At 46.7% G+C, this 23,329-nt stretch overlaps 1 protein-coding gene across 7 annotated transcripts in view; it reads left to right on the top strand.

The window, feature by feature from the left end:
- LOC139576570 (splicing regulator ARVCF-like) overlaps positions 1 to 23,329 on the top strand; it is a 233,329-nt gene that overhangs the window by 129,932 nt on the left and 80,068 nt on the right. The window lies entirely within an intron of this gene.

The raw sequence follows: 23,329 nt of genomic DNA, 5'->3' as shown, positions 1-23,329 counted from the left end.
AGCCTGCAACCTCCAATGGCTTGTCAATGGGCACTGGGTGATTGAAAGTGTTGTTTCTTTCTCTCTTTGACTGAAATAAATCATTAAGATGAGGCCACAGAGACTGAGTCAGCTTACACACACACACACACATTACTGAAGGGGAGTGACTGAGGAGCAGCCATTGTGTCCCCTGCAGTGTTTATGTGCGTGCCTGCTCTGGGGATAGGGCTAGCCCTGTTTCCGTGGGAATGAGAGTAGTAAGTTCCTCCTGAAATCTCCTTGCCTTCAACACCATAAACACTCTATGTGTGTGTGTGTGTTTCGGGGAATGAGAGTCTTCCTCCATTCCTTTCTCCACCCGTCAGGCTGGCTCGATCTCTCTGTCCTGTCCTGCTGGATCCATGCCTGCGACAGACTTGTTTTGGATCTGGCAGATAACAGGGCAACAATCGCCAGAGTAGGCAGATAGAGGTCCCGTCGTAGCCTACCTCTGTCCTGTAGACACCAGACAGGGAAGGGGGTGGAGAGGGATGCGCGGAGAGTGCAGACGGGGGGGGGGGGTGATGGAGCTCTGTGTCTCCTCTCTGATGACAGGTGACGAGACTGGATTATTGGGCCTCGATTGCTGTTAAGTTCTCCTTACATCCCATTTCCCCAACTCTATCTGCACCCCTATGCAGAGGCTGATAAAGAAAAGATGAAAGGTTTCTCCGTGTGTGTGTGTGTAATTGGTCTATGCGGCTGAGGGAAAAGGTGCATATGTGACAGTTTTTGGGCAGAGCCATTGCTACAGGAGTGGATGAGGACCTCAACCCTGAGCTCTGTGATTAATGACACTAGCAGGCTGCAGGAGTTTGGTAGCCAGAGTCCTGTGTTTACCTTGTTTCATTAGCCCCCCCCCACATCTCTCTCTAGCCCCCTCGCTCTCTCTCCCAGAGAAAGGCAGTGGGTGCATACCAAATGGCACCCTATTTCCTATATAGTGAACTTCCCTCAGTGCACTACTTTTGACCAGGGCCCAATGAAGTGAATATGGCTAGGGAGCCAGTTGGGACACAAGCCAGTGTTTACTCCCCGTCGTGGGGAGCTACGCTCGTGGAGTCAATGGTGATGCATCGGTCAGAAGGGCAGAAGAATCCGACGCTCATTGACGTCATGCTGAAATCCAGATTTTCCTCTATGCACCACTTACGTAGCCCAGTACTCGAACTCAAGAAAACACAGAGTAAGGAATGAATGTCCCGCCTCGGAAAAAGCCAATCTTCAAGTGCATCAGAGGGACCCTGAAAAGATAAACATATCCGGAGGTAGCCTATATGGGATTAGCAGGGGATTGACGTGATGTGCCACTTGTCCTGAGAAGCACATTAGCGTTGCCATTGACCACAGCGATCGATTTAGAGATTAAGTAGAAATTTATCCCCCCCCCCCCGTTCTGTTCCTCCCTCTGCATTCATTCTGCAGAGGGAGATATATAGAACCCCCTCGCTCCTGCAGCTGGGGACCTTTTCGAGAGGGTCCCTGAGGGGGGAGGTCAAAGTCCTCATACGGCTCCCTTCAACCAGAAACATGAGAACAAATGCTTACCCCCAGCTCCCCCCTCTAACACCAACCACCACATACAACACGCCCCCCGGGGTTTGAGACCAGACCAGAACTAGAGAAGAAGAAGCTCCGCTTGCGATCATGTTTCGTCTGGAATTTTTGGATGATCCGTGCGATGCACTTCCTGCCTGTGATGACGGCTCCCGAAGGAAGGTAGTGAGTAGAGGGGCGGGTACGGACCATCGATCCATCCCTCCATCAGGCCATCTGTCTTCTGGCTGCTGTCTTCTGGGATTTAATGCTCCCCTCTGACAGCTCTTTAGCGGGGCTCTGTAAGCCTGGTCTGGCACTACAGATTAGCACAGAGCCATGTGGTGTAGCACAGCAACAGCATCGGGTGAGCGAGGGAGGGCTCTCTACTCAATTCTGTGTATAAGTAGGTAGTGTTTGGAATGATCACAGCATCCCGACTGTCTTCAGGCTTTTACTCGGTCCCAGTCACCAGCCTGAAAGGGTTTTGTAATGTCCATCGTTGGCAACAACACTCAAACTGTCTTGACGGACTAACTCAACCCATAGATTGCAGCGGTTGGTTTTGTAACGTTGGCCTGCCTGGTCATTATGTTGGAATGCGGACTTTTTTTGTCACTTGCAGAAGGAACAGAAAGGCAGTTGAGATGTGTTGATTGGTTCCGGTGGTTCATTAGAATGCTGTTGGAAACCTCCCTCCCCTTTCGACCCAAACAATGAGGCCCGTTACTGGTGGCAGAGGTCCAGAGAGTCGGAGGGCGAGAGATGAGAGGGGGAGGCCACAAAGTCAGTGTCCCCAGGCCCCCTCTCCCCTTCAGCCAGCCGCCCCAGCCACTTCCACCGTTCAGGCGGCACAAACACATGCCAATTAATTAGTGGCAAGAGTTCAGCCTCAGTCAGCCAGCGAAAAACTGCCTTAGAAACCCATGAAAGGGAGGAAGATTTTTTTTTTTTGTCATTTCTTTAGCATACGGATACATTACAATGGTTCCTACTGTCCTAACTATAGAGGCATCCAGATTCCGGGCCAGCTGTCATATGTCATTACGTGTGATGGCACTGCATTGTTACTCATCTCCTTATCTTCTCTTGATATGGGCGCGGCCCGTGCCCAGAGGGCCCCCGGCAGAACAATGGAGCGACGCGCCAGTCACACATTCCTCAAGGGATGTATTGAGTTGTCTAATGAAGGCAGACTTGCATGCTTTGCTCTGTAATGGCTGCCGGGTGGATCATTCCTGGTTCAGCTACAGTACATGCCGCCACCTCCCTTAGTTCAGCCCTCCACCCTCCATGTTTTTAAATTAGTTTGAAATCTGTAATGGGAAGTGGAGCATGGTGCAGTTAGTGGTGGCGCTGGTACTGTGCCAGCCACGGACAGGTCTGTCTGCTGAAGTGAAGGGATAGACAGAACAGGTGGCGGCACGTAAGTTAAGACCACCCGGCCCAGGCTGGGTTGTTTAGAGACTGTGGGAGATGTCGGCCCACTCATGGCCTTTGTTATGTCTGTCAGTAAGACCTCCGTTAGAACCAACTTCTTAAAAGGGGCACTCATTGTTGTTCTACAAGTGAATCACGGTATTGTTCCGTATTCACCAAAATAGCTTCCAGTACATTCATGTCTGGCAACTGCAATGTCTGTACCCAGGCTCAGTCTGTACCCCTTTGACTGAGTGGGATAAAATATGTATTAGAAGAATGATATTCCCATTTTATCTGCGCTGAAACAACATCCCTGTTTAGACAAATCACAGCTTATATTTTCGTAGCTGGAGCTTTTGGCTGCCGCCGTCACTACAGTCTGAGCCTGTATTTATTTCCCTATGGCTGGTGCTGCTCTTGGTTGCCGTGGGTTACCAACTGACATGCCGAGACGATAGGGAGGCCCTCGGTCCATTTGGGGGGGTCAGGGGCCGGACAAAAGGCGCCTTTCCCTCCAAAATGTGGACGTGTCGACGAGTTCGCACGCAATAAACCCAGCTAAGGTCCTCAAAGTTAAGCAAACAAATCTTGTTGACACAGACCACCTAGAGTTTCCCCAGATTCTTTCCATCATACTTCAGTATAGTTAAGAGACGCTTTAATCCAATAAGACTCACTTTTCATCCCGGCAAGCCCCTCCCTGTCCATCTGGGGGTTTGTTCCTGTCTGTGAAAGAGTGGGAAGTGAGCTGGTGTGTGTGTGTGTGTGCGCGCTCCTCCACCACTTTACTGTTTCTCTGGCCTTAAGGGCCTGCGGGGAGTGTTAGGGGGTCACCGAGCAGCCAGCTAACATTCCTCAGTCTGGCTTCCAAGCATTCAAACTCTGCCATCACCTCTCCCCAGCTCTCTTCCTTTCTTCCTCTCTTTTTTTCAAGTCTCCCTTTCTTTGCCCCGCTATTTCTCTCTCTACCATCTCTCCTCTGCAGCCCCTCACGCGCCACGTCTCTTAAAGGCCATTGGGAGCTAATTGAGGCTGGTGGTCTCCTGGACATGATCTGGAGTGGGACAGGTCTGGATTAGGACAGGTCTGGAGTAGGACAGGAAGCGTATGAATGCCCCCTTGTACATGATATTAGTGTCATTAAACGTCCAGCCAGGAGTCACGGGAGACGGGAGTAGAATCTCGCTCTCATGTTCTCACGTCACTCATGTTAAAGCCTAACAGGATGATAATGGCCTCTCTAGCACTAATGAAGGCCGTAGGATTCACCCAGTTTTGGCTGGATCTATTCTGTCTACTGTGTAATGAGAAGAGGACTTCTCATCGCATCTTTATCTAGAGACATTAAAGAGACTTATGTTCAAGTGCAGGCTTTTGAAATGGGGAACATTGAGCTACTGTATAGTCTGTGCGTCTCTGTGGAAGTGTTTTTGTTTGTCGTACTGTATGTTGTGCGCCGTTTATTTCCAGACTCATGCCTCACTCTACAAATGTCCCAAGCTCGCTTCACAATACAACCAAAGTAGAACAGCTAGATAGATCTATTTAGTTATTTACACTACTCCTCAAGAATCGTCCGAAGAACTCCAGAGATGAGACCGACCAACTTAGACGGGAAGTTTTCAAAGAAAAGCTATTGTCCACCCACCATGTTGTGGTGTGGAAATGACTTACTCACAGAGTGGCTATATGTCCGTGGTCAGAACAAGGCATTGGACACCTGTGAGACAGTGCACCATGGGCACTCGCTCACACGTTCTGTACACACATGGACCTGGGCTCCCCAAGATTATAGCTGGGCCTCTCCTGTGCAATCACAAGCATACAGTCTGCAGGGCTAGGTCATGCCAGCTCAGAACCCAGAAGCCACACAGCACAGCATCTCTGTCTGTCCGTCCGTCCGTGTGTGTCGCTCTGTCCGTCCGTGTGTGTCGCTCTGTCCGTCCGCGTGTGTTGCTCTGTGTCTGTCTGTCTGTCTGTCTCCAGAACTTCACCACCAGAAAACCTAATTAGCTCTTCTTCTTTTCCCAGCACACAGATGTGCCCCTCTTTTCGATTCCACAGCCCTCTCATTGGTATTGAGAAGCACTATACTGTGGTGAGTGCCCTCATGCTGAGTGTTTTGGAAGGTAACGGATGGAGGGGGTTTAAGGAGGGGGGGGGGAGGGTGTAACCTGCCAATCTGTATGCGGGACACTTCACAGAGTTCCCCCATGTGAACTGGGGTATACTGTGTTCCGGGTTGCATCCTCGGGAGGGGAACTGTGGAAATAGGCTGCTGTAGATGCTCCACCCTACAATAGTACTGCAGACAACACCTTCAGGGCTGAGCCAAAGCCTGGGAGATGGGATGTAGCGAGCCATGGATTCTATAGCTGTTTCATAGAATATGTTTGTTGTGCAAAGTATGGCGCGTGTATGCATTGTGTCATTTGTGTGCTCGGATGCAAATGGAATGTGTATATATGTGTGTGTGTGTCAGTACGTGAGCGTGTATTAGTGGATATCTATCTACGCGTGTGTGTGTGTTGTAGACACAGCGAGCTGCGCTAACAGCAGCACCGGGGACAGCTTGTTGTGGATCTGAAATGGGTCATCTCGCTACAGCTCCAGTATAGGCGAGCTCTCGTTCTCACACTGAGGGGAGAAGCTGCTGTTCCACAGGCTGGGATTCTCCTCCAGAGTAGGGCTTTACCATCAGGATACTTGGCTGGTTGCACACCTCCCCGGATAGCTCTACCCTCACCTCTTATAGCATGACACAGTGAGTCCCATGAGTTGAATTTGTTTTGGCTTATATTGTGGCTTTCTTGTGCGTCTTCTCCTTTCTCTTGCTCTACCATCGGAGCATGTGTTTCTTCTTGACCAAGCGCCGCAGCTCTTACGACATTGACGTACAAACCATTTTGCGTTCGTGTGGCGTTTACTGTTAGATCAGAATGATTTGTCTTCATCTAACTGTATGGAGATCACGCGTCTCATATCTGGCAGGCGAACACTCTTATGATGCACGTTTCTTCCATCAAAGAGCTGTGTTTGTGATTGTGTTTATCTAATGGGCAGGACTCCCATGGTTGACACTCTGGCTGCTGGGATATCTGCCGCAGTTGAAATGAGGAGGACAGCCTTGATGACGCAACAGTCCTCTGCGTTGTCGCCGAGCGCGTCTGTGTTTTTGTGACAGGAGGGTGCTGTGAAGGAACCGATCTCTTTCATGCCCTTTTCAGCTCTGTGAGATCAAACCCTTGTATCTGCGCTCCAGGACGTTTCATGTCCAAACGTCTGCTGTGTGTGCATGCGTGCCCCGCCTCAGCCTAGCTCTCTGAAGAAGCAGGATGAATCGATGTGACAGGTCGTGATTCCAAACACTTACACAGACTAATTTCCCTGGTTTGATACATGGGGAAGCGTTTTTTTTTTGGGTGGTTGCCTCCGGAATGTCGTCAACATTATATGTTTTGATGGCGTTTTCCTCTCTGATGAGGATAGCTCAGTATACTGTAAGTGATACCAGTCTGTGCTGGAGCTTAGAGTTCAAGGAGACGCTATAGAGTCATATTTACTGGATGAGGTCACTGCTTTTACTTCAGAACTCTCTGGATTCAAATCAGATTCAATTCAGGGATGACCTTTTATTCTAGTAAAATAATCCAGGGCTGACTAACGTATTTTTTTTCTTCATGTAAATCTATTGAGAGTTGACGGGGTACTAGAACATCACTAGGAGTTTAATACCTCAAATGAGTCGTGTGATTCATGTGACGCGCTCCTTGTCTTTGCTCAGACATATGTCTGGAAGCTTCTATTGGATGGTTGTGCTTAGGGGTATGCCAATGGAAAAGGCTTCAAACATCCGCCGCCCAACCAGTGCTGTGTAGTGTCCTTACTCTGTTCCTGCATACTGTTAGGAATACCCCTGTCGTCCTGTGTTTTTTTATTTTCCTGTGGGATTAGAACGGGTACTAAAGACATGCTGGCAGCGTGCAGGCAGCAGCCTCTCAGTAATGTGAGAGATGTGAGCACCCTGTAGCCATATGGGGCTGTGAATTCCACTGAAGTGTTCCCTAATCTCCTCAACATGGGAGGAATCTGGAGGCGTTGTTTTCTTCTTTTCGGCAGACAATATCAACCTGTGCTTCTGCTGCGCACCACGTGGGTCCGGGTCTGGGTCTGGCACGCGGTGTTGATGCTGCAGATCTGGCTCCTGTAGCGCCGTCTTGTAGGGAAAGGGGAGGGGTGGATGGTTGGGGGGGGGGGGGGGGTGTGACTGGAAGGGCTTGGAAGCCCTCCTCCTTCTCAGAATGTCGACGTAAAATGGAGAGCGTGTGTCTGAGTTTGTCTCGCTGCTATCAATGATGTGATTGGTCTCCTGAGAGTAAGACAGTTTAGCGGCCTAGTGTAGCGGCGCTGCTGCTGTGTTGGGAAGGAAGTCCTTGAAGGAGTTGCTAAATGGCTGCTGATGGTTCAAGGCTAACGGACGTTAGCTGGCCTCACGGTACTGTTTCAGCTCTTTGTCTCTGTGATCTCTGCTGTAATTATTGGAATCTGCTGTTATCTTGGCAGAGAAATGTTTTGTACCTGGATGCCCAAGCATAGAAATGGATTGTTGTTCAGTTAGTACCATGGGATTAGATTTAGCAGTAATCCAACAAACTATTGCTCTACTCACCCTGAGGACGTGTTTTTGTAGCGTCTGTTGTTGTGGTGTTCTTGGTGTGATTCTTATTACCTTTGAGCAAAGGTTACAACTCAGTTTTCCACTTTAAGTTAGTGAAGATATAGGTTTTGTTTATTTGCTATTGGCGAAAGTCAACAACGATATCCTCAACTCCTATTGTACAAGGTACCTTTACTAGGAGTGTTGCCATATCGTTGTTTATTTGACTGTTATTGTTTCTGGCAGAGATATTTCCCAGGGATATTTGATAGTGAGTCAAGATCAGAGTACATGGCATAGCTACAGTGCATTCTGAAAGAATTCAGACCTTGACTTTTTTCACATTTTGTTACATTACAGCCTTGTTCTAAAATGGAAACAATAATTTTTTCATCTAATCAATCTACACACAATACCCCATTATGGCAAAGCAAAACGTTTTTTTTTTTGGGGGGTGGGGGGGGTGTATTAAAAATAAATACCTTATTTACATAAATAAGTATTCAGACCCTTTGCTATGAGACTCAAAATTGAGCTCAGGTGCATCCTGTTTCCATTGATCATCCTTGTTATTTCTACTTGATTGGAGTCCACCTGTGGTAAATTAAATTGTATGGACATGATTTGGAAATCCACACACCTGTCTATATAGGTCTCACAGTTGACAGTGCACGTCAGAGCAAAAACCAAGCCATGAGGTCAAAGCAATTGCCCGTAGAGCTCCGAGACAGGATTGTGTCGAGGCATAGATAGGGGGAAGGGTACCCAAAAAATGTCTGCAGCATTGAAGGTCCCCAAGAACACAGGGCTCCATAATTTTTTAAATAGAAGCAGTTTGGAACCACCAAGACTCTTTCTAGAGCTGGCCGCCCGGCCAAACTGAGCAATCGGGGTAGAAGGGCCATGGTCAGGGAGGTGACCAAGAACCCGATGGTCACTCTGAGAGCTCCAGAGTTCCTCTGTGGAGATGGGAGAGCCTTTCCTGAAGGACAACCGTCTCTGCAGCACTCCACCAATCGGGCCTTTATGGTAGAGTGGCCAGAAGGAGGCCGTTCCTCAGTAAAAGGCACATGACAGCCCCCTTGGAGTTTGCCAAAAGGCACCTAAAGGACTCTCCGACCATGAGAAACAAGATTCTCTGGTCTGATGAAACCAAGATTGAACTCTTTGGCCTGAATGCCAAGCGTCACGTCTGGTGGAAACCTTGTTACCATCTCCACGGTGAAACATGGTGGTGGCAGCATGCTATGGGGCTGTTTTACAGGGGCAGGGACTGGGAGACCAGTAAGGATTGAGGGAAAGATGAACTGCGCAAAGTAATTGGAGAACCTTGATGAAAACCTGCTCCAGAGCTGGGGTGAAGGTTCACCTTCCAACTGGACAACGACCCTAAGCACACAGCCAAGACAACGCAGGAGTGGCTTCGGGACAAGTCTCTGAATGTCCTTGAGTGGACCAGCCAAAGCCCGGAACATATCTGGAGAGACCGGAAAATAGCTGTGTAGCAACGCTCACCATCCAACCTGAATTGAGCTTGACAGGATCTGCGGAGAAGAATGGGAGATACTCTCAAAATGCAGGTGTGCAAAGCTTGTAATGTCATACTGTCGCTGTAATCACTGCCAAAGGTGCTTCAACAGAGGTGGACTTGGATGCAATCATTCTCCGCTACTCTAGGAAATTCACTAACTTTGTACATCCCAGTGGTTTCCAAGACCACTTGCATAAGCGTCGATTTTCTTCCTCTTTTAAATTGAACTGTTATGGTCTCTGAAATAGACATATTTTCATCAGCTCCTGAGGCTATTGTTCTAATATTCCTCTGACCCCTGGGCTCCACTCCTGTGTTCCACCCCTCATTGAGGCCCCAGTGGTTTAGACAACAATAGGCTTTAAACATTCACCATGATTGGCTGTGACTGAGGCTGGGGCATTCCACCACTCTAGCAGAGCAGTCCATCTGTCCAGAGTAGTTTAGTGGTTGGATACTAATCTGCACTGCTCGAGGAAAAAAAAAAATCATTCTGACCCCAATGTTTCCAGCAAATACAAAAACAAGATTGTGTTCTCCTAGTATTTGCTTGCGCTCATTTTGTAATTTGGATGGTGCCTGGCCGGCATGGCTTCCATCCCAGCTAACCAGTTGCTGGCATTCAACATTCAATGTTGATGCTCTTGTCTTGTCTTTCTTTGTTCAAGTCAGACTTTCAGCTTAATGAAATAGAGAGAGAATATCCGGACGGACAACTGACTCTTGTCACTGAGACAACTGATGGCTCTATGGTAGCATTGCAATGGCGGAGGGGTATGGCTTGATTGACACTTGGTCTGTGCAGTCAGTCTGGGTGGTTTGGGTGGGTGGTTTGTTGTTCAGGTGATTGGGCCCTGGTCTGGTGGTGTAGTGATCAGGTAATTGGGGCCTGCGGGTGAACAGATGCTCAGAGTAATTGCAGTAAAAACTAGGAGAGTTGAGGAGAGTCTCTGAGGGGAGGGGGGGGGTGCAATGCGGATGGATCTCTGAAGCACTGAGGATGAGCTTTGCTCTCTCGGGTCTAAACCCTGCTGGAGTACAGAGGATGTGTCTGAAATGTCATCCTTTTTGCATACCGCCCCAACAGATCCCCAGATGATGCAATCTCTATTGCACTCAAACCTGCCACCTGGACAAGAGGAACACCTACAGTGTGTGAGAATGCAATTTGTTGACTACAGCTCAGCTTTCAACACCATAGTGCCCCCCAAGCTCGCCACTCATGAAGTGGCACCCTATTCGCTTTATATTGCACTTTTCACCAGAGCCGTAAGGCATTGCACTATAGGGAGTAGGGTGCCATTTCACACACAGCCCTGGTCTACCTAGCCTATTCCTGATTGACAGAGTAGGAGCAGCCTGCGTGCCCTACGCCACACTGGGCCTCCGTAATGATGTCAGAGGGTGTGTCAATCCAGCCAGGGATCGGCAAAATGGCCGCCACATGGCACCGTTGAGGAATGGTTTGTTCAGCCTCTCCAAAGATTATTCAGGGAGTCGTTTTTACAGGACTCTCCTTATTGCTGAGGTGGGAGTCGGGGGATATCCTATTTCTCCTGTGTCTGGCTACTCTGACTAGCACCCAGTGACTATATCAAGTGTCAAATTACTGACGCCTTTGAGATTCCTCCTTTTCTTGCTGCTCTGTGGGGAATTGGCGCAGTCAGACCAAGACCCCTTTATTTATGTAGTTTACATTCCTGCCGATGTTTAAAGGAAGAGGGATAATACCAAGGCTTCAATGGGACAGGATGTGTGAGTGTGCGATGAGTCATTGCCGTGTTTGTGTAGTGTGTACAGTAATTAGCCTTTCCCCCTCAGTCACGTCACTGTGCTTTTTGAACTTCTGCCTTGATTTGAGAAATGCTGAATTGGGTGCTTTTGCGAGAGCGTGTGTCTCTGATTCTCTATTGGCCCATAAAGCAAACAAAGAACTCTGAAGTTGCATTCCGTTTCCCAGAATCCTTTTCTCTTCTGCCTCCAAATGTGCCACTGCTCATTTCTAAGCCAACCCCCTAGCAGTTGTTCTCATGGTTGAGGGGGTTATGGTTGGAAGAGCATCTCTTCTAAGTAGTGAGAGGGGTTGGCAATACAGTAACCCCACTGGGCCAAAACTGGCTGAATCAACATTGTTTCCACATCATTTCAACCCCAAAAATCGATGTGATGATGGTGAATCAACGTGGGGAAATTAATTGGGTTCGCGAAAAGTAATCAACGTAAGGGCGTTTAGTATTTTTTTTTTCACCCAACTTTTAATGAACATTTTTTCAGAACAATGTACATTAGTTGACAACTCAACCAAATGTAAATCAAAACTAGACGTTGAACTGACTTGTGTGCCCAGTGGGACGCGTGTGTGCCCGGGTGGAACGTGTGTACAAGAGAGAGTGGGAGTGTGGTTCAGGTCTGATTTGCACATATACTGGATTAGTGGCGTTAATATAGAGCCAAGCTTGCCCCAGCTGAGCGTGATGTCGGTGTGAGTGTGTCCTGATCCAGCAGCATTGTAGAAGGGAGAGCGGGGGGAGTTATTTTGGGCTCCCTTCTAGTACTGCAGAGCTCATTGCAGAGAAAGGGGTGAGCGGAGAACACTGCCCCCTCCCCTCCGAGCAGAGCCAGTCTAGCTGCAGTGCTCGCTATGCTCACACCCTCCACTCTATTTTTAGGCTGCAGACAGTGTGTACTGCTCCCCCCGCTCAATCAACCCCTATATCTCCCTGTATGGCCCAGATCATGTGCCTCTGTCCCAACGGACATTCACACATACAATGAGCTTCTCCAGTCCTGACCTGCCAGCTAGTTTAAAGGTGATACTACTGACGACCTCCATAGATAAGGCAAACACTGGACTCCAGACTCCTGGAAGTGATACTGTAAGCTTCAGACAGACAAGGCCAGCAGTTAGGCTACGTTCTCTTCAGTTTGTTTCTGTACAGTTGGAAGTGGAGCTGGGTTGTGTATTGTAGCCCATACTGTTCAAGTTTCTCTGACTTCCTTTATGGTAGACTACCAGGCCGCCGGGCCCATCTGCATTCCATAGTGGGCGGAGTCAGAAACCAGGAAAGCAGAATGACTCTTCTGCTTTTCCTTCCCATCTAGATAGGGTGCCATTTGGAACACAGCCTCTATTTCCTACCTAGTGCACAACTTTTGACCAGGGCCCGTGCTATATAGGAAATGGGGGGGCCATTTGGAACACGCCCAAACAGTACAAGCCCAGATTCTCATTGCTGTTGTTCATAAAATTGCTGTACAAGCAATAAAGCGCTTAACTTCACATTTGCAATGCTTTTCCCACTACAGTTATGTTGAGGGAAATGTCCGCACGAAGAGGCACTGTTGACGTTATCTGTGGTTGTTCTCTGTACTCCTCGATGACCCCGTAACTTCTGTGTCTATCATGCGTATCTAGGATCAGCCGTTCTCATGGTGGGCGTACCTCACAGCACAGGACTGTATGCAATATCTAGAGTATCTATGCAGGTCAGATGAGGTGTATTCACTAGCGAAGTAGCAGATGTCGAAGTTGGAAAGTACCCAGGGTCCTAAGGTGGAGATGAGACTAAACTGATTTGGCAGCTGCTCGGCGACGGCAGAGGTTAGTGGGACCCTTGTTCCTGGAATTCTGGGTAATTACCCTCGGAGCACACCGGACGTCTCTGTCTAAGGGAGACAACGAGCCGTTCAGCCCTCTCTGCTGCGCCTCGGTTGGTAATCACAGAGCTGAGACATTGGGACGCGGACTGGGACTGCTCCGGTACAGAGTTTTATTCATTAGGGGACACCGCTCGCTTTCTTCCATGTGGTGCTTAATGAATACCACCGAGCTTTTCTGGTGTGTCTCTCTCTCTCTCTTTTTGGCTGGAGGGCTGCTCTTCCGTTGCTCAGTCAAGTGCTTGGTGATCGTTATTATTCTACGCATAGTCCTTGTTTAGCTCACTGTTCCCAAGAACGCCAAGGTGTAACCTGTCTAAATGACGATTGCCCATCGAAATGATGATCAACACCATCATCCCGGACACCCTGGTCCCACTCCAATTCGTATACCGTCCCAACAGATCCACAGATGATCCACAGATGCCCACTCCCACCTGGCCAAGAGGAACACCTACAGTGTGTGAGAATGCTGTTCATTGACTACAGCTCAGCGTTCAATACCATAGTGCCCTCCAACCTCATCGCTAAGCTAAGGACTCTGGAACTGAACACCTCCCTCTGCAACTGGATCCTGGACTTCCTGATGGGCCGCCACCCGGTGGTGAGGGTAGGCAACAACACATCCACCGTGCTGACCCTCAACACGGGGGTAACTCAGGGGTGCATGGTTAGTCCCCTCCTGTACTCCCTGTTCACCCATGACTGCATGGCCGCGTACGACTCCAACACCATAATTAAGTTTGCTGACGAAACAACAGTGTGGTGCCAGGACAACCTCCTGTCCCTCAACGTCAGCAAGATAAAGGAGCTGACTACAGTAAACGGAGGGCTGAATGAGTAGGTGTGTAAATACACAGTACCAGTCAAAAGTTTAGACATTTAATCATTTTCTTTACTTTGACTGTTTTCTGCATTGTATAATAATAGTGGAGACATTACAACTATTAAATAACATATGGAATCATGTAGTAAACAAATCAAAATATATTTTATATTTGAGGTTCTTCAAAGTAGCCACCTTTTGCCTTGATAGCTGTGCACACTCTTGGCATTCTCCCAACCAGCTCCATGATGTGGTCACCTGGAATGCATTTCAATTAACTTCTCTAGGGTAGGGGGCAGCATTCGGAATGTTGGATGAAAAGCATGCCCAAATTAAACTGCCTGCTACTCGGGCCCAGAAGATATGATATGCATATAACTGGTAGATTTGGATAGAAAACACTCTAGAGTTTCCAAAACTGTTCACATAGTGTATGTGAGTATAACAGAACTGATTTGGCAGGCGAAAACCTGAGAAAAATCATTTCAGGAAGTATTTTTCTTTTTTTTGGTTTTGTAGTTTTCTATTCAATGCCATTACAGTATCCATTGACTTAGGACTCAAATTGCAGTTCCTATGCCTCCCACTAGATGTCAACAGTCTTTAGAAATTGTTTCAGGCCTGTATTCTGAAAAATGAAGAAGTAAGAGCAGTCTGAATGAGTGGACCCTAAAGTGTCACAGAGCTTTTTCATGCGCGACCCAGAGAGTGCCTTTCTTGTTTACCTTTTATATTGACGACGTTATTGTCCGGTTGAAATATTATTGATTATTTAGGCTAAAAACAACCTGAGGATTGAATATAAACAACGTTTGACAAGTTTCTATGAACTTTACGGATACAATTTTTTGTCTGCCTGTTTTGACTGCGTTTGAGCCTGTGGATTACTGAAGAAAACAGAGGATTTTGGATATAAAGACACTTTATCGAACAAAGGGAACATTTATTGAGTAAATGAATGTCTGCTGAGTGCAACCATATGAAGATCATCAAAGGTAAGGGATTAATTTTATCTCTATTTCTGACGTGTGTAACTCTTCTACTTGGCTGGTTACTGTTTGTAATGATTCGTCTGCTGGGCTATGTTCTCAAATAAGGTATGCTTTCGCCGTAAAGCATTTTTTAAATCTGACACCGTGGTTGGATTCACAAGACGTTAATCTTTAAACCTATGTAAAATATGTTTTGTTTTCTGAATTTTTATTATGAGTATTTCTGTATTTGAATTTGGCGTTCTGCAGTTTCACTGGCTGTTGAAGAGGTGGGATGCTACCGTCTCGAGTACCCTAGAGAAGTTAACAGGTGTGCCTTGTTAAAAGTTCATTTGTGGAATTTCTTTCCTTCTTAATGCGTTTGAGACAATCAGTTGTGTTGTGACAAGGTAGGGGTGGTATACAGAAGATAGCCCTATTTGGTAAAAGACCAAGTCCATATTATGGCAAGAACAGCTCAAATAAGCAAAGAGAAACGACAGTTCATCATTACTTCAAGACATGAAGGTCAGTTAATACGGACAATTTCAAGAACTTTGAACGTTTCTTCGAGTGCAGTAGCAAAACCCATCAAAGGCTATGATGAAACTGGCTCATGAGGACCGCCACAGGAAAGGAATACCCAGAGTTACCTCTACTGCAGAGGATAAGTTCATTAGAGTTACCAGCCTCAGAAATTGACAATTAACTGTACCTCAGATTGCAGCCCAAATAAATGCTTCACAGAGTTCAAGTAACAGACACATCTCAACATCAACTGTTCAGAGGAGACTGCGTGAATCAGGCCTTCATGGTCGAATTGCTGCAAAGAAACCACTACTAAAGGACACCAATAAGAAGAAGAGACTTGCTGTGGCCAAGAAACATGAGCATTGGACGTTAGACCAGTAGACATCTGTCCTTTGGTCTGATGAGTCCAAATTTGAGATTGTTGGTTCCAACCGCTGTGTCTTTGCGAGTGACTACCTCATGAAGCTGGTTGAGAGAATGCCAAGAGTGTGCAAAGCTGTCAAGGCAAAGGGTGGCTATTTTGAAGAATCTCAAATATAAATATTTTGATTTGATACTTTTTTGGGTTACTACATGATTCCATATGTGTTATTTCATAGTTGTGATGCCTTCACTATTCAACAATGTAGAAAATAATAAAAATAACCCTTGAATGAGTAGTGTCCAAACTTTTGACTGATACTTTATATGTACAGCTGCCAGACATGACTTTCCTAGGCCTTTCATTCTGTACATTCCTGGATGAACGATAAGTTCTGGAACGGGCAGCCTACTCAGAGCATCAGCGTTCCCATGGTGTCTACCTGGCTTGTAGATTCTTCTGTACGCGTAGGCCCTGACGAGACCATTTGTAGTACTAGCTTTTCTTCATGAAACAGAGATCATAGGCTTATGTTCGGTCACAATAGTTGATGTTCTACCGTATATTCTACCGTATAAGAACTTGTGAAATCTCTGTATTCCGAATGACAGCCAGTCCTTCCATGTCTAGCTGGGAGTACTTTTTCTCTGCTGGCAACAATGTTCTTGACATGAACCCGATAAGTTTATCTGTGCCGTTCTCCATCCGGTGTGATAGAACCGCCCCCACACCATACGATGAGGCATCACACGATAAGATGAGATCTCTGTCTGCTGAGTAGTGCACCAGCACTTCTGATTGCAGTAACTCCTTTTGACTTCGCTAAATCTTCTTCTTGTCTTTCTTACCATTCCAGCCCACGTCCTTCCTTAACAGTTGATGCAGTGGAGCTAAGAGGTTAGGGAGGAAGCGATTTGTAACAGTTCAGTAACCTAGATAGGCTTCCAGCTCTGTAACGCTTGTCGGAGCTGGAGCTTCCACGACAGCCCTTACTTTAGCTTTGACAGCGCGTAACCCCTTGGCGTCCACCTTGTGACCCAGGTACTGCACTTCATCAGGTAACAGTGTACACTTGCTCCTCTTCAGCCGGAGACCGGCCTCTTCCATCCTCCTCAAAACTTCACCCCCCCCATCTGATTGAACCATCTGGTTTGTGTATGGGAACAACTGGTGCTGCCCCCTCAGAACTTGACAGGAATAATTATATCCTCTGCAAAGAGTATCAATTTCCACATCCACTTTAGGCTTCATGGCATATGGAACTGATCTTGGCCTGTAGAATCCGGGAGTAGCATCTGCAGCAACATGAATGGTAGCTTGGACCCCTATTAATGTCCCTAGCTGCTCTTTGAAAACGCGCTCATGCTTTGAAGGCACCTGCTGCAGTGTCAATGTCTCTGTGGTGACATGTTTGATTTCATCCCAGTTCAACTTTGTTTCCTTCTACCACCCTCTCCCTCGTAAACTGGGGCCAGTACCTTCCACTACCAAGAGAGACAGACTTTTACTTTGTCCTTGATATTCCACCTGAACATCAGCAACTCCAATCAGTGATTTACTCTCGTGTACTGTTTTGAGTGTAAATGGTGTGTCTCTCAATTTAGGCACTTTTTCCCTACTTCTCATTGAACTGGGACCTGTTCATCAATCACTTTTTATTACTTTGAGCGGAGAGCGTGGCAAGGTATTTGGTTTTGTCATTTTTCTTTTCTGTGGCCTGTTGCTTTTTCTTATTGCGCCACGCGATCTCAATGTGTCCTATTATCCCACATGCATAAGACTTTTCATGTTTTGAATTTACAGTCAAACGCTGTGTGTTTGCTTTTGCAACGATAACGGTCTCTATTGGTTGCTGCCCCAGTGGCTTTCCCTTCTTTGAAACCCAATGCGCTCAGAGCTGCTCTTTTACTGTATGGCACGCAGTAGCGCCCCTTTCCTACAAATCCAGTGCGTTTCTTTTCGCGGACTCCATGGCCTGGGCCAGTTTGAGTTCGTTCTCAAACGTGAGATTAGGCTCTCATAACAAGCGGATTTTGTATCCTGTCATCATTAATCCCACACACCAGCCAATCGAGTAGCATTTGCGATAATGTATTCCCGTAGTTACAGTCCAGTGCTAATTTTCTCAACTCGGCCACATGTTCCACCACTGATGCGGTAGGTTTTCTCATGTGTGAATCAAACTTGAATCGTTGCACTATTTCACTGGGTTTGGGGTTGAAGTGCTATTTTAATAGATCGACTAGATCTATGAATGACTTTTCTCCTGGTTTATCTGGGCTCAACAGGTTTCTCATTAAACTGTATGCCTGTGCACCGACAACGAGTATGGATTTCTGTATAGTAGCATCAGTTATTTCATTAACAGCAACATCAACAAAAAATCCATTATTTCACAGTACACCTCCCATTCCTGATTTTTCTCTTGGTTCAAATGGTAGTAGGGAGTTTATTGTTGCCTAAACCATCTTTTCCGATTCTCTCTTCCCACACACAGTCAATCGTTTGTACTACCCGTATCCAAGGAATCAATCATTCAGTCTATTCCTCTGCTCACTCGAGTCTCACATCCAGCGTCACACGCCAAACACTGAGTTGAATTTGTGGCAAACAAATCCAACGCAGTCATCCTTGTCGATGGATATGTAGTATCTTAGGATTCTTCTTAGATCGATGAGTTAAATAGTTAACCAAATAACTTCCCGGACAGTCTACCCTTTTTTGCACCAACGTTTTTGACTCATCACGTAAGCAAGCTGCTGTTGCAGTTTATTTATCCTGCTGCCTAGTCACTTTATTCCTAGTTGTATGTATATATGAACCTCAATTACCTCGTACCCATGCACATCTACTCAGTACTGGTACCCCGTGTATATAGCCAAGTTAACGTTACTCATTGTGTATTTATTATTACGTTTATTTCTCTGCATTGTTGGGAAGCATTTCATTCTTGGTCTACTGCTGTTTTTTACGACGCATGTGACAAATAAAATTTGATTAGATTTTTCTCACTCGCTACCGCCCCTTTAACTCTCTCCAATGCTCCGACCACAAGGAGGTAGGCCCTAATGGTTAAAGCGGAGGTATGTTTCGTTGGTCCCCCAGGATCTAAATGACCCTGCATTATGTGAAATTTGGCCCTCTGGCTCATGGACTACACACTACTATGTTGATCTTTACAAGGTCTCTATGGGGTTATAGGGTATGTCTGAAATAGCACCCTGTTCCCCTTTGTGCACTACTTAGGGAAGAGGGTGCCACTATAAAGTCGTGGACTGTATGGCGAAAAGGGCACCATTTCAGACAGTGTCTGAAGGGGAAGGAAGAGCGAGAATGGCGTCTTTCTGGGAATGGTTTTTAGGTCAGTGACCTGTCTATTAATGGGATGTCTGGAGCCTGGCGGTGGTCATTCCTCCCTGCTTGTAGTGGTTGTTTTAGTTTCGTGTTTACTGGCCCTTTATTTGGGCCTGATGATTTTGCATTCCTCTGCATTTCCTTTTGCGCATAACTAAGACTCGGGTCAGAGCAGGAGACTGGGAGGTGAGAAGGGGAAGAGGGGGAGGTAAGTATCTGATGGCTCGTCTCCAGATGCTAAGGCCTGCAGCTGGACTGTGGTGTTGGAAGAGGGAGCTGAACTAACTGTGAAAGGGAGTGGGTCTAGCTACAGCAGCTATAGCACAGGGGCTTAACCACTCAGACTCATAGAGGAGATAATCCATACTTCATCTGTATCAGTGCTGCCTACCACACTCCCCTACCCACCGCCTCCCTGACCCAGCCAAACCTCAGCCTCCCGCAGAGCTACACAACAGACTCTGAATGAATAGTGCAAGACTTTGAAAATAAAGATTTGAGAAGTGCATATCCAAACCCAGTGTAAAATATCTTTCATATCCAATGCCTGGGGACCTGGGAGCTCTACTGACCTGGGGAAAAGCTCTATTAGACATCGCTATTCAAAGACGACCTTTATTCACAGCCAGGCAGCAGCTCAGCAGGCACCTCTTCAATCTCAGAAGGATTTACTGTGTTCGTAGTATATGCTCACAGCTCGATTGAGCACAATCCGTGTCGTACAAAATACATTTCTTGGATATTTTTAATTTGTCTAGCAAGTGTATGTTTTTGAGTAAAAATAAATAAATAATTGCTTGTACGAGCCAGGGCTTCAAATAAGGCATTTTCTTTTTTTCAGCCAAGGCACTTGGTGGTTAAAACGTTGACTCGTTCACTCTAATTTTAAATGCAGAAAAGCACACCATCAAGACTATGCCGTGGAAATCTCTCGTTTTTAAATATTCATTATGAGCTTTCCCCTTGGAGTGCGATCTTAGGAGACACTCTCTCACACGCGTGCTCGCACACCCACACACCATCACAAAGACCCCTACTGTTGTCTTTTTATATCACTTACTTCACCACCTCAGTGTTCAGAGAAAGTAGACCTCCCCTCTTTTCTTTAGGTATTAGTGAGAGTGGGGGTGTCATGTCTTTAATTAAAAATTATTATAGTAATTGCACTGTCTTGTTAAAAGAGATTTAGTAGAGATCCTGTTCCAATCAGACGGCTCTACTACGTACCTCTCACAGTAGAAATGAATGGCATTGCACTGAGGCAGAATGTTGCCTTTAATGATGGCGCGCTCTCTTTGTCTCTCTCACTTTCGCTCTTTCACTATTTCTCGCTGTCTCTCTCTCTCTCTCTCTCTCTGTGTCTTGCTCGGAGTGTCACTCTCCCTCGCTTCCCCTCCCTGTCTCTCCTCTTTATCTGTGTGCGTTTGTAGTCTCTGTCCTGAGTGATGTTTCAGAAGCTCTTTGTTGTCAGGGCCCAGTGTGTTTTTTGTTCTCCGACAGTGTGAGAGAAGAGAGGACCTCTGTGTAGACAGGGAGTGATGGCGAGAGGTAGTAATGGAGAAGGCAACAGACGTGTACTCAGGTTGAACCCCTGAGAACCCAGATCTCTGGCATGGTTACTGTAGTATGTCTACAGCTACTGAACTTTACTACAGCGGAGGACCCTTTTCTTCCGATATCATAATGGAGTCTGCATACCATATCAATGGCTGTACCACTATATAATTCTATATCATAATGGATTCTCATATCAAATTTGATTTGTCACATTGATTTGAAATGCTTACTTACAAGCCCTTAACCAACAATGCAGGTTTTAAGAAAATACCAACAAAAATAAAAACATTGAAAAAGTAAGAAAAGAAAAGAATAACAAATAATTAAAGAGCAGCAGTAAATAAAAATAGTGGGAATATATACAGGGGGTACCGGTACAGAGTCAATATGCGGGGGCACCGGTATTGAGGTAAAAAGTACATCTAGGTAGAGTTATTAAAGTGACTAAGCACAGATAATAGCAGCAGTGTAGAAGGTGGAGGGGGGGCAATGCAAATAGTCTGGGCAGCCATTTGATTAGCTGTTCAGGAGTCTTATGGCTTAGTGGTAGAAGCTGTTTAGAATCCTCTTCAATCAATCAATCAATTTTATTTTATATAGCCCTTCGTACATCAGCTAATATCTCGAAGTGCTGTACAGACACCCAGCCTAAAACCCCAAACAGCTAGTAATGCAGGTGTAGAAGCACGGTGGCTAGGAAAAACTCCCTAGAAAGGCCAAAACCTAGGAAGAAACCTAGAGAGGAACCAGGCTATGAGGGGTGGCCAGTCCTCTTCTGGCTGTGCCGGGTGGAGATTATAACAGAACTATGCCAAGATGTTCAAAAATGTTCATAAGTGACAAGCATGGTCAAATAATAATCATGAATAATTTTCAGTTGGCTTTTCATAGCCGATCATCAAGAGTTGAAAAACAACAGGTCTGGGACAGGTGGCGGTTCCATAACCGCAGGCAGAACAGCTGAAACTGGAATAGCAGCAAGGCCAGGCGGACTGGGGACAGCAAGGAGTCACCACGGGCGGCAGTCCCGACGCATGGTCCTAGGGCCCAGGTCCTCCGAGAGAAAGAAAGAGAGAAGGAGAAAATTAGAGAGAGCCAAGATTTTCAAAATTTTCATAAATGACAAGCATGGTCAAATAATAATCAGGAATAAATCTCAGTTGGCTTTTCATAGCCGATCATTAAGAGTTGAAAACAGCAGGTCTGGGACATGTAGGGGTTCCATAACCGCAGGCAGAACAGTTGAAACTGGAATAGCAGCAAGGCCAGGCGGAAGACTCTTGGACCTAGACTTGGCGCTCTGGGTACAGCTTGCTGTGCGGTAGCGGAAAGAACAGTCTATGACTAGGGTGGCTGGCATCTTTGACAATTTTTCCGTCCTTCCTCTGACACTGCCTTGTATAGAGGTCCTGGACGGCAGGAAGCTTGGCCCCAGTGATGTACTGGGCCATACGCACTACCCTCTGTAGTGCCTTGCGGTCTGTGGCCGAGCAGTTGCCATACCAGGCAGTGATGCAACCAGTCAGGATGCTCTCGATGGTGCAGCTGTAGAACCTTTTGAGGATCTGAGGACCCATGCCAAATATTTTCAGTCTCCTGAGGGGGAATAGGTTTTGTCATGCCCTCTTCACGACTGTCTTGGTCTGGTTGGACCATGTTAGTGTGTTGGTGATGTGGACGCCAAGGAACTTGAAGCTCTCAACCTGCTCCACTACAGCCCCGTCGATAAGAATGGGGGCGTGCTCGGTCCTCCTTTTCCTGTAGTCCACAAACATATATCCTTTGTCTTGATCATGTTGAGGGAGAGGTTGTTGTCCTGGCACCACATGGCCAGGTCACATGGCCAGGTCTCATTGTTGTCGGTGATCAGGCTTACCACTGTTGTCATCGGTAAACTTAATGATGGTGTTGGAGTTGTGTCTGGCCGTGTGGTCATGAGTGAACAGGGAGTACAGGACTGGACTGAGCATGCACCCCTGAGGGGCTCCCATGTTGAGGAGCAGCATGGCAGATGTGTTGCTACCTACCCATAGCACCTGGGGACAGCCCATCGGGACGTCCAGGATCCAGTTGCAGATGGAGGTGTTCAGTCCCAGGGTCCTTAGTTTAGTGATGAGCTTTGAGGGCACTATGGTGTTGAACGCTGAGCTGTTGTCAACGAATAGCATTCTCATCTGCATACTATATCAATGGCTGTACCATATGGAAAAGCCATACTTTATACAAGTCCTATATCATGGTATTATCTCATATCTCCAGCCACAAGTCCTAGTCACAGGGAAATCCAGTTAGAACCACTCAGGCAGCCGGCGGACTTCCTTTCCTTTCCTCCGCTATCTGGGCAGGCTGGAAGATTAGTCCGTCTGGTCGTCTCGGCCCTCTTCTGTTTTACTGTCTATTAGTTTTTATTAGGAATCCCCATTAGCTGCCGCCAAGGCAGCAGCTACTCTTCCAGGGGTCCAAACACACACCACAAAGCACCCACATTACATATAGAACAAAAGATAAAACCCTTGAACTATGTTTGTGATGAATGAGCTAAAGAGAAAACAGTACATCATATAACACTGTAGATGTGTTGTAGATGGAAATATTCTGTCTGTCCACAGGGAGGGCTTCCAATTGACCCGGCGCACAGTGAGTTAGCACCATTCAGCCTGTCCATCCACTATCAGCCCTGCCAGGGTATGTTTACTCCCAGTACAGTCTCACACTTAGAGAGAGTAAAGTGGAACTGAACAGAGCACTGCCTCTCCTCGCTAATATCTTTAATCAGCGAGAGAGGAATAATACATAAAAGTGGCTGTGCCGAAGCACAACGGTCCTGCTAGATTTATCCATCTGGCGTGCTAGATTTATCCATGTGGCACAATAGCTCTATGGTTAAGAGAGACAGATATTACAC

Source organism: Salvelinus alpinus, chromosome 5 (genome assembly GCF_045679555.1).
Source record: "Salvelinus alpinus chromosome 5, SLU_Salpinus.1, whole genome shotgun sequence".
NCBI classification, from domain to species: Eukaryota; Metazoa; Chordata; class Actinopteri; order Salmoniformes; family Salmonidae; genus Salvelinus; species Salvelinus alpinus.
This window is presented reverse-complemented; position numbering and strand designations above follow the sequence as displayed.